Source organism: Lonchura striata, chromosome 7 (genome assembly GCF_046129695.1).
Source record: "Lonchura striata isolate bLonStr1 chromosome 7, bLonStr1.mat, whole genome shotgun sequence".
Lineage (NCBI taxonomy): Eukaryota > Metazoa > Chordata > Aves > Passeriformes > Estrildidae > Lonchura > Lonchura striata.
Genome location: NC_134609.1, coordinates 35,983,901 through 36,002,141, shown reverse-complemented (window position 1 = coordinate 36,002,141; position 18,241 = coordinate 35,983,901). Strand labels below are relative to the sequence as shown.

The following is an 18,241-nucleotide window of genomic DNA, read 5'->3' as shown; positions in this document are numbered from 1 at the left end:
TGGAAGCTGTCTGTAATGCAGGGCGTTTTAGTGTCTATGTTTTTCCATGCTCTAAACAAGTAAACAAGAAGGAAAGGAAGGAAGTAAACAGTAGCATTCATGAAAAGCACAAGTGGTAACCTTGGAGACTGAGAACAAAGGGTGCAGAGCTGTTAGTTTATTTTCAAGCTAAAGTGCTCACAAGTCTATTCATATTTCCTGTATAATGCAGAAATCCGTATTTCAGGAACAATGCAAACAATGCAAAAAAGGGTAGGTACCTCTTACCCTTGCAGCTTGGAATGTGCCTCTAGGAGAGGAGAGACATGTTACTGTGCAAGACCAGTCGGGGCTGGGATGGAGGCTCTTGGTTTTCCTGTATAAGTGGATTTAACTTGGGGATGCAGAGCAATGCCCTACAGTTCAAGGCATGTTTTCACTTTTGATTATAAAAGAGGCTGTGTTGCTGTGGGGAAGAGAGGTGTGTGTTACCCAGCTGCTTTCTAAACCCAAGGAAGTACTGCCAATTGTTTTTGCATGGCATCACAGATCTATCTCTGTCTGTTAGGATCAGGAAAAGAACACTTGTGCTGTTTTATGATTACTTCGTAATGAAATGCTCATTGCTTTTAGTTGCTCCTTACAGTGCCTGGGATATTTGGAGCCGGAAGTAATATTTCTGATATTTCTATGATGAAAAAGGAGAATTGGATCTCTACTCCTCTGCTAACTATAGTCAGTTGTGAGTTATTAATGGTAGGAGTGTCATAGCTAATCTGAAGCAAGAGGAATTAAAGTTCTTGAAATGTGCAACAGAACAAATACTGTGTGCAGCTCTTCAGTTTCAATAAAATGGCGTGTCACTGATTCTCCTCTGTTGGTTGTGATATGGAAGTACATCCGTGTAGCTTCAGTCCCAGGTTTTTTTTCTTGTGCATTTAATATGTTTACATTTACTCCCACTTTCGGCTTTAAAGCAGACGTTGGTAAGTGCAAGTGTGTGGCCAGTGGCAAAGAGAGAGATTTGACAGCTAGATTGGCAGCTAGGAGATGGTGTCTCAGTGGTGCCTGACTTCCTCCTGTAAGGGCTGTTGAGGGTATGCAGAAGTGCAAAGAACTGTGCTCGAGCCTGCAGTCGTTCCTGAGTCTCACCAGGGCTAAGCTATCACAGGAGCTGGTGGGAGCTTCACCCAGGTGTCCAGCCTGAGGTGCAGGTGGGACTGGGAATGTCCATCAGGTGTCTCATACATCATATCTGAATGCCTGAAGCATCATCTGCTGACGCTCAGGAAACTCTATGACTTACTGGGCTTTTATTTTCTCAAGAATCTGAGCCAGGGTTTCTGTGAACCTTCCACCTGTTGAGAGCTGTACGTATTTCTTCATTTCCTAACACTGTGTAAGGATTACTGTTGTGTTGGAAACACATTGAGCACCAAGGCTGGACCTCAGGGTGCTTCCTTAGAGCTGCTGTGTCCCCTGTGGTAATATGTACAGTGCTGCACCTCTGACTTGGCTTTGAGCCTATGGAAATGCATGCTCTTGCAGAGGAAACAGGATCTTTCTTCACTTTTTTCTCATTATGATTTTCCATTTAATCCTTCTTTTCAGGAAATCTAGCTTCCTTGCTCACTTGAATCAGATGTTACCTTTGTTCTCTTACAATGTTCAATATATTATTAACAAAAATTACACATGAAAAAATATTTCTTCATGTCTCACTTAAAAAAAGAAAAGAACATGAAAGAAATCCAACAAATCTACTGTTTTCCTAATTTTCTCTTTCTGTGATTGCTGTGCAAAACTTTCTAGGTTTAACTTGTCCCTTCTCTATCCCATTTCACATTTCCTTTTAGCATTTTCCCTTTGATGTTCAGCTTCATCTTTATGAAAATGAAAAATAAAGGAGGGTTTTTTTTGTGTAATTCTAGAAATTAAAATTAATTCTGGAATTGTATCCCTTCTACTGTTTCTCCATCCTTGTAGACAGCAGCATATATTGCTTTTGAGATTTTCCGACTATGATCCAATTTGCAAGTGCTTCAGTGATTTTCTCTTTACATACATTTTTGAGCATTACAAGGAAGACTGGAGATAGCTTTTGAAGGGGCTTTTCACCACAGGGAGAAATTCAGCCTAGCACTGTAATTTTACTTGATGGTCAAATTGACTGGAAATTAAACTACCCAAAAGCCTAACAGAGGTAATGCTTCCTTTTCTAAATGCTAATACAGCAATGAAGTTGGCTCATTGTAAAGAACTAGGCTACCTCAATAACAAATATTTTTTAAATGCAGAGAGATGTGCACTTAAATAATACTATTCCAGAAGATTCCCAGATGTGTTAGGGTAATTCATATTGGGTTTGGAATTTTTTTTTTTTTTGTCAGGGGCTTTTTTTAGTTGGTTTTTTTTCATCTGCTTTTTCTGCATCCTTATTTCCTTCACGATGTGTCAGGCATATGGTAAAAATATTACAGGCAGTGGGATAAATCTTTTTGCAGAAGGAATGGCCCTGAAATGAAGGTCATAAGGTTATTTTGTGTCATTGATTCATAGAATGAGACAGTTTATCCCAGAAATTAGGACTAGCAGTTCTTTCAAGAATTAAAGAGTAAGTGATCATCTCTAAAGAGATGATGCAATGGTGACAATAAATAATGTTATATCTATGGGAACTTTCCACTGGTCTATAACCTTCAGGAAAAGACACAGGAAAACACTGCAGAAAGATTCAGACACAGGTGAGACCAGGATCTGAACATGATGGAATCTGAGAAAGGGAAAGACGGTGAAATTTAGTTCAGCTGTGCTTACTCATGAATATTCAAAGACTGATACAAAATGGCCATCATGGCTTGTTGGCAAGACATGAACACTGCTGTGGTGGAGCCTTCCTGTTTCTCAGCATACAGAAACCAGAATCTTTCCTGGCTGTGCAATGGGAATGTTCCATAGGCTGCTCTACTGGAGATGTTTCTGAGGCACACAAGTGAAAAACAGAAAATGCAATTTATATTTTGCTGTATTTCTAGCGTTTGTTGTATTTTCTCTGTGGTTATAGAAATTTCTTTTGAGGGTCAGAGGCAAAAATATCCCAGCCAAAGAGAAAGCCAGTACACATTTTCTGTCATGACTGAGCTAACTTAACTAGCCAATGTTTTCCAGTTTTTTTGATGAAAATGTTCACTCAGGTGGCAATAAAGAGCTTTATACTGTAAAGCTGTAAATGTTGTTGAATATAGGAACTAATGAGACTTCTGTGCATTTCTAAAAACATACACAGTAGATACAGTAATTTTAACCATGGGGTATGATCAGCTTTTATACTGAAGGGATAACACCCTGGAGTGATACTTGTGCTCAAAGTGAAGTGCTCACAGGGATCTTTCTCCCTGGAGCCTAACATCTTGCTGGCTGAAGTCAACAGCAATATTTTAGTTAATTACAGAAGTGCAATATCAAATTTATGCAGCATTTAACAGCATATTTAAGTGTTATAAGAACTTATAACATAAAGGGCTAGTTAGAAATCATAAAATACAACACTCATCACCGTAAGTACCTTCCAAGTAATGACAATTAGAGAACTGTTGATAAATGTGCAGAATAAAATGAAACTCTTGCCAGTATAAGAAACACAGTTTCAGTATCAGTAGCACCGATTTTCCTCCTGTCTATGTTGTTGTGCTTGTGGGTCACAAAAAAAACCCCAGCATATTGGATGAGAGTTGCAGTAGGTATAAAGGTATAAAGGTACATGTTAGAAGAGGCAGCTATTTGTGCCTGAGAAGGATATATTATATGTAAATATCCACCACATAAAAATATACAAATTCAGAGATAGAAAAAAATAAATTCTATATGAGGTGCAAAATGCACAGGTTTTATAGTATTGTAAATTCTTTTCAGAGAAAATGAAAATGTTTAAGACATACATGTATAAGCACTAATCATCAAATAACTATTAACAGATAGAAGTTTGGTCCTCTAACAAAGCTTCCGACATAAAAAGATGAGATAATAAAACAACAGACACAGATCATAAATGATATAAAACAGTTGAACCAGTGATGAAGCTGAAAAATGGTGTAATGATTCAATTTGCAGCATTCTGGAGAGGTAGGGTGAAGAATTAGAAGAGAAGGAGCAGAATGTCTGAAGGGGGCTTTGAGATAGAGTAGAACTGATCAGGTGTAGGTATTATTACAGTTTAATGCTAAATCTTTGCAAAAAAATAGCAAAGAATAAAAAAATAGAAACCAAACACAATGCCATCAAAAAAACCCCAAATGAACAAAACACCCAAACCAACAAACATACAAAAAAAACCCACTCCAAACCCCCCATATTTGATGTTTGGTCAGAGATGGGCTCAGGAAAAAAATCTAAGAACTGTAAAAGAATGACTATGCTATTAAAGAGCATCTGAAACTTCAGGGAAATAGTGCTTTTAAAGAGTCTATTTCTGCTGTAAGAACATGCTGTGAAATGTGTTCATAAGCTCAAGTAACATTTTCACAGACAAATGAAAAACCTGCAGCTCTATCCAGATTAAGAAGTCTCATTCAGTTGCCCATGAATTCATGTTTTTTAAGACCACTCTGGATGGTGCTTGGAGGGGGGAAAAAGGAAATTATGAAAGCCCTCAGATTTCTGTAGTAAAGAGGTATTCTAAATTTTTGATAAAATATGCCTGTTAATTATAATGCTCTTAGATTGACCTGGATATCTCTAGTATTCCAGATAAAGTGCACAGAACTTGGCAATGAGCATGTGTTAATTCTTGATACAGAGTTTAGAAGAGAGGTTTACTGAAATAACTCATCCAGATATATGTATTTCTGAATAGCACAAATGATAGGAAAAAAAGGAACATCTTTCAAGTGATACTCTTCTTGAAATTATTTGGCATTACAAACTGCAGAGCATCTGCTTTAGTTTCAAATGCCTTTAGATAGAAACTCCTTTAATTGCCGGTTGTGGCAAAGCTGTGGGTGAGGGCCAGAAGCTGAGTGCTGGATGTGTGTGTCTGTGGTGAGATGCAAACTGGCCACAGGGACACTCCTTCTGCAGCAGAGAATGGCTTCTGTGGATAAAGGGTTCCCTGCAGCACCACAGAGACCTTCGTGGGCACCAAGAACATGCTCTAGGAACACCAAGTAGTCTGCTAACTTCACTTCATCCTGCTGTTCCTGAAAAGCAAGAGTCCTGAGGTACTCTCTGGAAAGCACAGGTAAAGCTTCCAACTGGTATTTTATTACTCTGAGTATTTTATTACTCATAATGACAAGGAGCAATGTTTTTCTGGATTTCCAGCTAGCTCCATGTGTAGAGTCTGTTAATCAAAGCACAGGTAGGGGAAGTTGAAGGAATAAAAATTTAGGAAAATCAAGGCAAACACAAGTCTCCTTTTGGTGGTGAGCATTAGAAAATCCTCATGTAATTAGGTCTGAGCCTGCTTTTGGGTTTTGCAATGGTTTTTTTTTAAACAAAACTACATGATAAGAAATACTGTTATGAGTCAAGCTGCTCAAGATGTAGCTTCCTATTTGTTGTTGGCTATTCCAGAGAGGTTAATGACAGACCATCCAAAAAGCTTTCTATAATGTAAGGAAAAACAAGTAATCAAGATGTTTAAAATGCCAAGGCCACTTATTCCCTCTTAAGAACGGTGAAGTAGCCTTTATTTCCCCTAATAAACTACACCTGAAAAAGTGACAGGAACCAAGGGAACATCCTTGAAGCTGTATCAGGGAAGTTGAGGCTGGATAGCAGGAGAATGTTTTTTCCCCCAGAGGGTGGCCAGGCACTGAACAGGCTCCCCGGGGCAGTGCTCACAGCCTCAAGCCTGACAGAGCTCAAGGAGCATTCAGACAACGCTCTCAGGCACAGGGTGGTATTTCTGGAGTGTCCTATGCAGGCCCAGGGGTTGGACTCAAGGATCTTGATGGGTCCCTTTCCATTCAGTGTATTACAACATTCTATGGAATGTATATCGTATCTCCATCTTTAGTAAATGCCCTTGAAATATGCTTTACTAATTTGGCAATACTGTAATTTTCTCTCTTTTTCATTAACTCTTTCCCCCATCAAATTCTTTTGATATGTTTCTGATGATATGGAGTATGTCACTGCTTCAGAAATCTCTTTGTAGAGGTTGTAGGTAGTTTAAACCACTAGACTCTCTGACCATATAAGGTCATAGCAGCAATTACAGAGGTGATCAAATGCACTTTTTACATCCTTATCCACTTCTCAACTGTGGTATCAGAAGCTGCTTCAACAGAGCAGGAGGATGGAACTTCTTTTAGAAACTTTTGCAGTGCATATCTACCAGACAGAAAAAAACTTTCTAAACCAACATTAGAATTAAAAACTACTAATCTTTGCTATAACTTTTTTATTATTGTCTCCAGTGAAAATTTTCAAGAGATGCTTTCACTGGCTTCTTTTAACATCTTATTTCTTTCTAAGAAGCTGATGTATAAGAAAGAAATCTAACTTTTGTACAACTGCAATTCTAAAATCAGCATATTCCGTTCTGTTTCACTGAGTGAGAAGGACCTTAAATAAGGTCTCGCTCCCCTTTTGATAATGGTGTTTGATCCAGCCAGCTTTCCTCTATCTTGAGCTACATGTGAACATGAAGACCCACTGTAGAAACTCACCTTGTAGGCAGTGCTCACATCTTGGATCTTAGAAAATGGAGACTGATGCTGTTTGTATATCACTGTTTAGGCAACTGTTCAGGCTGCTGTTGTAGATACCATATTGGTTCAGAAGAAAAATTAGGCTTCAATTCCACAGGCTATAAATGTTCTCTGCAAGTTACAGAACGTAGATTGAAACAGAATGAAGTTCAGGATGTCCAGTAGATTAAGTAAATTCCAAGCCAAACTGCTGCTAGGTAATCCCTGTAGTTTATTACTATTTATTCTACAGACAAAGAGACTAACTGGCTGTGTGGAACAAATATTGCACAGAGCATGATTTATTCTGGTCCCACCATTCCTCTGTAACAGTACTACAAGAGTTAGAGGATGGTGGAAGACTCCCAGAAAGCTGAAACTATTTTAGATCAACGAAGCAGCATTATTTTCTTTCTTCCTAAGTCCATGTTAGATGCAATACCTGTATTTTTATGTTTTGGCATTGGATTTGTAACTTACAGGGACTCCAGTGAACCATTCCATGTGCTTTTGCTTACACTGAGGAATGGCAAAGTTTCTGTGGGAGCCTTGGATCCAGAAATGTTTGACCATTGCCATCAGCATCCCAGACCCTTTGCTTTTTCTAGGGGTAGGAAATGGTGCTACTTGCTCTCTTCAGAAGACATAAAGGGAAGAGCATTTATGGGACTTCTTGAATTGCTGAATATGTTGCCAGGGAGCAGCTTGTCTGTAAACCAGTGGGGAATATCCAGCACAAACAGATGGGCAATCTTCATTCAGCTCTATGCTGTAAAGCACACAACAGTTCTCTCTCTTTTATCTTGACAATGTCAGATTAGTGATGGGGCTGTGCACAGCAGCCTCTGAGTGCCTGGGCCCTGCGTGGCCATCTTTGCCAGAACTACCTGGTCTTTTGCTGTAGATGCAGAGATTATTTCTTCCCCTTCTTTGCCAGACCACACAAGACAGATTTGTCTCCTGCCAATGCTGTGCTGAGATTCAGCTTGTGAGGACTCTTCTGAGGAATCAAGGAAGGAGAACAGACTATTAGCATATAGCTATTTCCACTTTTAGTGCTGAGGACAGACTCAGCCTTCCTGATTATCTTGCAAGAGAACTGACGTGTTTGATCAGGTGCTTTGCGCTGATGTGCATGGTTCAGCCCCAGGTGTGTGTTCAGGAGGAAGTGCTGGGTACAGCAGCATGTTGTGAATGCAAACCTGTGTGTGGTGCTAAGATCTACACACATGCACACACACACCCCATAACTAAAGAGTGCTGAAAACATTTGAACTTTACTTCTTTCCCTCCATTCCTTCCCTTTCTGGGACCAGAACAGTGGCATAATTAGATTTTAGAAGCTGGCTCAGCTGTACCGTGCAGTATTGATGTAGTAGAGTGGACAAAGTCTCTGTGTGTATGCAATTGACAGCCCATGGCAACTGGTTCACCTTACAGGCTGTAGGGTTCTCATGGGAAAAGGAGAAGCACAGTCGAGGTTCTGACAGGCTGTTTTCTCACATGTGGTCTTAGTGCCTTGCCAGGACACCCTAACAGCTCTTTCTACTGTGTATCTCTTTTTTCAAAACAGTTTTCAAATGTTTCCATTCCAAAAAGCCCACAAACAAACCCAAACTCCTAAATTCCAGCCTTCTTGAAAATGCTTGCCAAGTTTACCAAAGAAGGAAGGTGGTTTCAGCTGAATGTTCCTTTATTTGTTGTAAATAAATCAGATCGCGGCTACATGAAAATTTTCTCTCACTTCTCTTGTTTACAGCCTACACTGACAGTTAACCTCTTAGAAACTTTCAAGTAAAATTTGTCTGCAGAAATCTTTCCTTTCGACAGGCTCTGAAAATGTCCAGGTTTTTTGTTTGGTGGTTTTGTTGGTTGGCTTTTTTTGCATTATGTATGGTATACCTTCCTGTGGTCATTAAATTTCTTGGTCATCAAGAGGGAGTTTACATACCTGTTAAAATTCCTGCACTCAGAGATGCCAAAAGAAAAAGATGCAGAAGTATATAGTTTATGTATGCAGGTTGCAATCTAATAAAAACCCAGTCTCTTCATGTTGCCAGGTTTGTGAATATTTATTATTATAAACAAGTAGCAGAGAGAGTCTTGGCTGAGGAAGTCATTGTCACCAATAGCAAACAATGCCCTGAGAGAAAGCAGTTTATTATAAAGTCCCAGGTGAAAGCTGTTATCAGTTTCCTCTGTGTCTCTTTAGTGGCCCAGAGCTAAACCAGCCCCATAAATTAAGGTGCTCAAGGACAGTACGTAGCAGAACAGACATTCTGCCAGTTCCTGTTGGGTGCCCAGTAAGGATCCCCACATTTTCTCTGAAAGCAGCTGGGTGAGCTAATTGTGCAGGCTAAGGAAGCATCAGCAGGCTGCAAGAAATCATTAGTCACCTCTGCAGTATACCAGCTAAATTCTGAGTGCATTTAAGCAAAGCTGTTCCTCTCAGTCCTGCGGTGCAGAATACAGACAAGTTCAAGGCTCTGTATGTAATCAGCAGATGTGTGTCAGTAACTAAAAACACAGCCCTCTCTTCCAGTACCAAAGCAACACAGAAGAGCAGCAAGAGCAGCTGGAAGCAGGCTTTGCTTCCATGATTTTCTTAGTCACACACAGCTTGACACACCAAGTTCATCTGATATGCAGCACGGGATCCAGTTCTTTGAAACCACCCATTGTGTGCTGGAGCAGTTCTACGGGGTTTGAAGTTTTCACATCAAATGTAGAAAAGCAACTTATGCTGGATCAAGCATAACAGGAAGGTTGGATGAGCCACTGAGAGGAACTGTGGTACAAATCAGGGAAAATAAAATAGTAAGATGATCACATTTGAGTCACTGTGCAAATTGATATTGAATCAGTATTTTGATTTAGGGAATGTCTTCCATGTTTTTCACTTGATTTAGGAGCTCTAGAGCTGGTTTAGTTTATAGTTTATAGATTTCAGGCATTGCTTGGGTAAAGTAGTGTGAAAAATTCTGCTATGTCAAGTCTTCAAAATTAGTCTGGACTATTGTGTGCTACATAAACCTTTATCATTACTCTCTTCAGCTCCATAAACAATGAGACAAGTCTGTACAGAGAAAGCAGTAACAGTTCAGTGATTTGTGGTCACACAGAGCCGTGCTTGACTCTACATGGATTTCCCTAGAAATCTCAATCTACCCAAAAGGGTGAGGCAATGATTTCTGCCAAACTGGAGCCAGAGGGCTCAATCTGCTCATTATTTTTGGTCAGGCAGCTGGGGGATATCTGTACTGTTATGCTGTTGATGTTCAGGCTGTGTCTCTGTGCTGGTTTGGGATGGTGTAGTTTTCTTCACAGTAGTTATTAGGGGCTGTCTTTTGGATCTGTGCTGGAAGCAGTGCTGGTAGCACAGGGATGTTTTGGGCATTGCTGAGCAGAGCTCACACAGAGCCAAGGCCTCCTCTGGCCTCACCCAACCCACCAGTGAGGAGCTGGGAGGGGACACAGCCAGGACAGCTGACCCCAAGGGATATCCCAAGGGATATCCCAGCCATGTGGGGCCATGCTCAGCACACAGAGCTGGGGGGAGGAGAAGGAAGTGGGGACATTTGGACACCTGACAGTCCATGGGGAGTAGGGGATAAATTCCTTGTTCCATTTTCCTGCATAAGCAGCTGTTGCTTTACCTATTAATCTGTCTGTATCTCAGCACCTGAGTTTTCTCACTGATGCTCTTATAATTCTCTCCACCATCCCACCTGAGGCAAATAAGTTAGTGGCAGTGTGGGGCTGCTGCTGACTACCATGAGAGTCTCTGAAGGGCAGCCTCAGGATATCTCACCAGACTGTCTCAGTCTGAGGGGAAAAAAATAGGTTGCTTGGCATCTGCAAACAATACTTTTTCCTTGTTGTGAGCTACCAATACCTGACTGAAGTATGACAAGTCCTGTAATTCCTTAGGGAAGGAAAAGGGGACATGAAATGTATAGTGAGAAGGAATGAGGATGGAGGATTGTAGTTCAGTTTCTTCCTGATGCACATGGTGCAGTAGGAAAGGAGAATTTGCCAGATGACACACTGGGAGCAGCTGCACTCACCAGCACTCTGAGAAAGCATGTTGCTGCTTTCACAGATTCATGCTCTCAGGCACTTCTATAGCCAGTCATATGTCATTTTTGGTACATGTTTATATTGTCAGACAAGCATCCATGAGTAGCTGTCCATTTCCAAAGCAATTTTCAAGGCTTGATGCATCCTCTGCAATCTGTCTGGTCCATCAGTCAGACTGTTGACAAGGAAATAGCATTATGGAAAACAAACACACTGTCTTTTGTCTGCCTCAGTCTAGCTGGTGAAGCTCCGTGTGTGTAGGAGCACTTGGTCCACATAGAGTGTGCTTGGGACCATGTGCTGCTGAAATCTAGAAAATCAGGGTACCAAGTGGGTACTCTGTTCATCTGACTGACTGATGAGAACAAAATTTTGCCACTGACTAGACTGTGCACATGCCCTCTCTTTATAAGAGCTCTTACTGTTTTCCATGCTGGAAGTCTGAGTTGCAGTGTACCTCTGCAAACCTCCTGTGGCAGCCCCAGCTCAGTCATAGCCCTCACCAATTCCAGCAGCTGGAATTCTAGGCAGTCCTCCCTAAAAATCTGATGGCATTCATACTGCCTTACAGCATTGCTGCCAAAGTCAGAAGGTACAAGCTGAAACCAGCCTTGAAACTTAGTGGAATTTTGGAATTGGACTTTTCAAAGCCAAGAGGTTCCCTCAGTACTGAGATGTGGTCTGCTTCTGTTATTAAATGCAAATACTAGAAATGTAGATTCAAGTAATATAATTTTTTAAAATGCTCTTAGAATGCTCTTAGAAACCAACATTTCTAGTTTATTACATATAACAGAACAGAAATACTGACTGTATCCTGCACTTACCACTTAGAAAGCAAGTATCATGAAAGAGGTTTTAAACTATTACATGTTTTTGTAGCATTTGTGGAAATTAAATGTAATTATTGAAATAATATAATTTTTATATTGGGTAAAAATTTTATAGTTGAATAGTATCATTATTAAACTCTTTCACTAATTATCCAGTATTTCCTCTGCACTCATGCAGCTCTGGTGTCACAGCCAATGAAATAAAGTGAATGTTAAAGTTCATATGCACATGCACAATTCAGGTTAGCAAATGAAAAGTACATGTTAGATGTAATGCTGCAGAAAGTACTGTTAATTTTAGTCCCTTAATTGGTTTCTTAGGCTGAAGCTGGACTCCCATGTGTTTGTGTCAGTGCTGTGGAGTCCCAGCTCGCTGCTAGGTGTGCCTCTGATGGGGGAAGGCCCTGGCTCTTTTAGGATGCCAGGTTTTCCTTGGCTGTATGCTGGAGTACTCAAGGTGTAGGCTGTCTGCCTGGGCATGATGCCATGGGGAATTGTTTTTGAGAGCAGCATGCCACTGGAGAGCTCAGGGCTGAGACCTGCCTGTAACCCAGGTCCTGTGTATAATGGAATTTGCGTTTAATTTTACTTCATCATCCTTGCAGTACCAAGACAGAGAGCTGGAGTGAGATTTTTTACAAGGACAAGTAGTGGTAGGACAAGGAGTAATCAAGGAGATTGAAACTGAAAGAGGGTAGGTTTAGTTTAGATAACAGAAGGAAATTCTTCCCTGTGAGGGTGCTGAGGCCCCGGCGTAGGTTGCCTGGAGAAGCTCAGGCTGCCTTGTCCCTGCAGTTGCCGGGGCCAGGTTGGATGGGGCTTGGAGCAGCCTGGGATAGTGGAAGGTGTCCCTGCCCTTGGCAAGAGGATTGAAACTAAATGAGCTTCAAGGTCTTTTTGAAGTTAAGTCAAACCATTCTAGCATTCTTTGATTTCTGGGCCTTCTGTATAAGTAACTTGTCCAGTCTTCCTGAAATCCCCTGTTCTATGCATCTAGCATGACCTGAAGCATCATCTAGTTGGTTTTGCTGCCTCTGCCTGCAGCATCCTAAAGTACAAGAGCAGTTTGCAATTTACTTTCTTTTCTGCTTCTGCCATGTCCTTCATTGCAAAGCATGGGCCCTCAGTGTAGTAGCATCTGTGTGGGTCTTCAGTATAGAAACAGAATTAAGGTTTTTTTTCTTCCTTTGCAGAGCAAGGCAGTTCTTTATAGAAGGATCAGCATGATTAGCTCACTGGTCTTCATGCACTTGTTTGCTCGTATGAGGGCTTTTTCTGTCAATGGGAGGAGTGTTTAGTATCTGATTTTCTGAACTGAAAAGATTTCCCATCTGTATAATTAGCCTTATTTATACAATTAGAGCTTAACCAGTAATTGCTTGGGTTTTTTTTAGTTTGCTTTCTTCTATGAAGAATATTAATCAGACAGCTAATCTTGGAAAATCAGAGATTGAACAATATTGTTGTTTTTCATGTTCCTACAAGGAATGCATTTGTCACTGAAGTAATGAATTTTTGAATGTTATTTAAACACTATTTAATATGTTGAGATTAATATAATACAATATAATATAATATAATATAATATAATATAATATAATATAATATAATATAATATAATATAATATAATATAATATAATATAATAATATATTTATGAACACTATCTAAACAGTATTTAAATTCTTTTTCTGAGTGACATGATGATGAATTCTGGAGAAAAAACTGTCTTAGTGAAATTTCATCATATAAATAATCCAGTTGTGCCAAGAAATAGTCCATAATGACGTCAGAGCTTAGCAGCTGCCAAATACACCGCTTATCATTAGCCACTCTTCTTGTGATATCAAAGTAATACACAATGAACACTGCCAAATCTGCTTTCTCTAACACTTAATGTATCTTTTTTAAACCTAATTTAGTGTCTGAAAATGGCATTTACTTTTATAATAGTAGCATGTGTTCATGTGCTACATTGTCCTTCTCTGTCTCTCTAGAATGGTAGAGGTTGTGGTGCATCCTGTACATCTTAGAAATTATTAATTCAGTTATCCAGTAAAAATAAATTAGTGTGACCATGCTGGTGAGTGAGAGCAATCTCATTCAGTTACAGAAGAAGACAGTCCAAACTTGAATAACATCTAATAATAATAATTTACCAGGCTCAAAATATAAACAATTTAGTCATAAATTGGATCATATTTTTAGAAATTTTAAAGATTTTAGAGATTGTAAAAGCATAGCAGTGGAAGTGTGATTATAAGAAATAGAAGAGTTAGGGTAATTTCTTCTTAATCTCTAAGCAATCCTGTCAAACAGAAAACAAGGTATGCACAGGGGAACCTACTCAGCTGGTAGTGGTTGGCTTTCTTCTCTCAGGGAAACCATCTCTGCAAGGCTTCCCTCTGTGCTTGCCTTCATCCCTTGCAGTGCTTAGCTACGTACCCTGCAAGGAGGCTGCTGAAGGCAGAATGCAGCAGTGTGGGGATGTGAGTGCATCTCTGCTGAGCTCGCTGTGCCCTGTGCCTGTGCTCACTGTGCCCTGTGCTCACTGTGCTCTGTGCTCACTGTGCCCTGTGCTCACTGTGCTCTGTGCTCACTGTGCCCTGTGCCTGTGCTCACTGTGCTCTGTGCTCACTGTGCCCTGTGCTCACTGTGCCCTGTGCCTGTGCTCACTGTGCTCTGTGCTCACTGTGCTCTGTGCCTGTGCTCAGTGTGCCCTGTGCTCACTGTGCCCTGTGCCTGTGCTCACTGTGCCCTGTGCTCACTGTGCCCTGTGCTCACTGTGCCCTGTGCTCACTGTGCCCTGTGCCTGTGCTCACTGTGCCCTGTGCTCACTGTGCTCTGTGCTCACTGTGCTCTGTGCTCACTGTGCTCTGTGCTCACTGTGCCCTGTGCTCACTGTGTTCTGTGCCTGTGCTCACTGTGCCCTGTGCTCACTGTGCTCTGTGCCCTGTGCTCACTGTGCCCTGTGCTCACTGTGCCCTGTGCCCGTGCTCGCTGGCGAGGGCAGCAGAAGGGAACAATCCCACTCTCAGGGCATGGCACCTTCCTCTGAGCCTGCCTCAGCTGCATCCTGACCTGATGCTCAGCTGGGTAGTGTCTTAAAGTCTTTTAGGAGGCTGAAATCGGTGTAGCTGATTCTTGGCTCTTTAAATAGGAATAGACAAATAACTCCTCTTTATTCTATCTGTAAAATGGAAATTACAGTGTTAAGGACTTTGTATGAAAAAGTTCTGCTCAGGGTTGTTATTTGTCATGTTTTAACCCAGCAGTGAAGGCAGGATTAATGGTCAGGTAATTTAAAAAGACTTGCATGATTTTTCCTAACTGAGAATGATAGAAGTAGTTTAGCTGCAGTAACTAAAAATCAGCCATTAATACATTGGTACATTGATATAGGTTATTACAATTACTATAGCTTACATAAATACTGCTTCTGTGTTGTACTTTGGTTTGCATAGCCATACACCCCTTCCCTTAGTCCTCAGATAAAAGTACACCTACTTATACTTTTTGTCTGGGAGTTGATCTGTTAATATCCTTACTTGCTTACTGCTTAGGTGAGTATTGCTGCTACCATCCATTACCAGTTTGTAAGCACTTTTAGATTTGGGTTTTCCACTACTTTTTATAGCCTCATGAGGCAAAAAGTGTTTTTCATATTCGGTGCTTTCATTTGGAAAAGCCCGGGTTGCAGTGCTATCCCAGTTGTCAGTATTTCTAGCTAATTCTGTAAAAAAATCCTTAGATTTCAGTAAATTCATCCAGTAGGATATAGATGGCAACAGACAAAAATTCTGGTATTTCACATGATCTCGTAAAAACTGTCAGAACTGTCATTAACTCATAACTCCCTCTGGAGTATCTCTTACGTCTTTTAGGGCCTCTGAGATCAGCCTTTCTATTTTGCCAGACTGAAACTTTTCTTTCACAGCATACGGCTCCCAAACAGGGTTTTTAGCTGTAGCTGTGTACTTTCCTTTGTTCATGCCAATAGTGTTAACAGGATTGGATTGAATTAAACTTTACTAAGACTGCAGCAGTTAGGATCTTCAAATGCTTTTCTCCAAAGCACTTCTTTCTCATAAGAGAATTGGGAAAAAAAACAAAAGAGGCTTAATGTTTAAGAATTCCCATAAAGGACTTGATTACTGCCACTGAGTGAATCAGCCACACATATCACACTGATCAGCAAAGTTTAAAGCTGGTTGTTTTTTCCTCCAAACTCTTTGAAAGCATGGGTGCCTAAAACAGGTGCTCCAAGTTTGGACAAGTTTGAGATGGATTAAAAGTCCTACATTCAGAGCTCAGATTCAAGTGACATCATGAATAGCTTAAATTAATTACCCACTTCAGTCAGGTTGGATTGTCATATAAAATGCTTTAAATCAAATGAAGCACAGTATTTCAGAGAGAGGTGGCTGTCTTTACCATTCTGTCTCTCTTGGAAGGTGCAAGAAGTGCTGTGGATAATGTGTTGCATGGCTTGTTTCCCCAGGATAAAGCAGCCTTCAGGAGATTACAGCAGCTAGGCTCCTGAACTGCTGATATGCAGCCCAGAGATATGTTATTTCAGGTGCCTGCTACAAGAATATGTTGGAGAAAATGCCTCATGAGGTTGTGTAGTTTAGTGCTGCTGGAGGACTTAGTGTAAGCTGGATGTGAGTGAAACCTCTAGCCAGCTGCAATTTGTGCTGACTTCCACCAGGCTGTAGAAATTCCACAGCAGAGCAAACTCCACTCCAAACTCCAGCTTCCAAATAGGATGTCACAGAAATAAGGTTTACTTGAAAACTATAGCAGTTCTGAAGTGCAGTGAGGAGCCCAGAGGATGCCGAGGTAAAGCTTTTCAAGAGTGCTGTGAGCACAGCTGCTGTGTATGGCACACAGCCAGTGGCCTCACAGCTGGAATTGGGGCACCCTCTGTTTCAGGTGCCAGCTGCTGCACTCAAATACGTGAAATCCTAGTAGGACCTTTCTTCTATCTCTTTTCCAGGGTGGTGTCTGCTGTCTTCACACTACTTCATCATTTTTAGTCAAAACTGGAGAATTCTTAGTTTCTTCCTGGCAGCTGTAGACTGCAGCACTTCCTCCCCTCCCTGCCCCTGGATAATTCCCATGACTGTTACAGGTGCACTGCTCAGGGTGATAAAATAGCTCATTAAACACAGAACTGTTCCCATCACCACTGTGTTCAGGATGCCTTGAATCTTCTGGTTTGTGGCTAACAGTCTGCCAGCTTCCTGGTAGGGAGGAGTATTGATTTCCATACCCACAAAATATCTTGTAGGCAATTTTCCTTTTTAATTATTGTTCAATAATCACAGCTGGATGCAAATAAATTGACGTAATAGTTAAGGCTTCCTAACAGCTCCACTCTCATCTCCTGGGGGCTTTCTTAGCCTCTAGGATTTTTTTTTTTTCCTAAAAATAATCACATGATAATCTAATTACTTTGTTACAGTTCTTCACATAATTAACCTTGCTATTTTCAAACTTGTAGAAATTAGATGGAACATACCTATATTAATGCTATAATGATAGAACACTGTATTAATCTGAAGAGCTTATCTTTCTTAAAGTTACTTCTGAGATTTTGTTTAATTTTGTTGTTGTTGTTGTTGTTGCTATGTTCACTAAGCATCTTCCCAGCCACTGACAAATAAAAATAACATTTACCTGATTTTTACTATACATCAGGAAAAACATAAGTGGGATGAAGAGCAGGAAGGACCAGACACAGGAGTCTATGCTATTTTAAATGGGAATGTGTTTCATAGAATCTACTAGTGTGAAACAAATGTTGATGGGCCTGAAGTGTGGAGTGGAAAAAAAATGTGCTGCAAATTCAGTGTCTTGTCATAGTTTGTAGGCTAAGTAATTCCTTACCTATTTCCTTTACCAATATAGGAATTATTGAATTCTGTTTTTCTGTTGTCATTTCATACAGATAAAGAACTGCATCAAAATCTCCTCAGAATAGATGTAAATTTAGTCATTGTTCATCAGTATGTTATGAGTAGTCTTGGAAAGCTAATTTCCTGGTAACAGTTCCTGAATATTTCAGTTTTTCTGCAGGTTTGTGTTTGGTGAGTGGGTGGGTTGGAGACCCACTGATGGGCTTGCATGAGCAGAGCTTCAGGCAAGCAAATTCCATAAGGTGTGTGAAATGTTGACTGGGAAATATCTGCTTTAAATTCTCACCATATTTTCTAAAATTTAGTAATCAAATTCAGGATCAAGGAGTATGATAAAAATTAATTATCTGAATACTTGGCATGCCTCTACAAATAGCAGTAGAGAGATACCACTCTGGTGGCTCACAAAATGTTGAAAAATAATATTTTTTAATTTTATTTTCACATAGAGTGTTTCAAGGAAAAGTCAGAAGGGAATATAGCTCTTTTTTATGCAGGATAAAATTTACTTTTGAAAGAGAACTAAACTTAGTTAATTTTGCTAACCTACATTCAGTATTTAAAGTCTTAACATTTTTCATATGAACTAGATGTTTTGGGGGTTTTCTCCTATTATATTCACAATAGAAAATATATTACTGTTGTAGATAAGTAATGTAATAGTTGGCTCTCACAATTAAGAGGCTATTATATATTATATAGATATTATATATTATATTACTCTATATTATATAGAT

At 40.2% G+C, this 18,241-nt stretch overlaps 1 long non-coding RNA gene across 1 annotated transcript in view; it reads left to right on the top strand.

Moving 5' to 3' along the window:
* Nucleotides 1–200: 200 nt before the first annotated feature.
* The window catches only part of LOC116183802 (uncharacterized), a 224,316-nt gene continuing 206,275 nt past the window's right edge, over nucleotides 201–18,241 (top strand). Inside the window, exon 1 of the long non-coding RNA XR_004148493.2 lies at nucleotides 201–252. This is a non-coding gene — a long non-coding RNA (uncharacterized LOC116183802). The remainder of the gene's footprint in view (nucleotides 253–18,241) is intronic.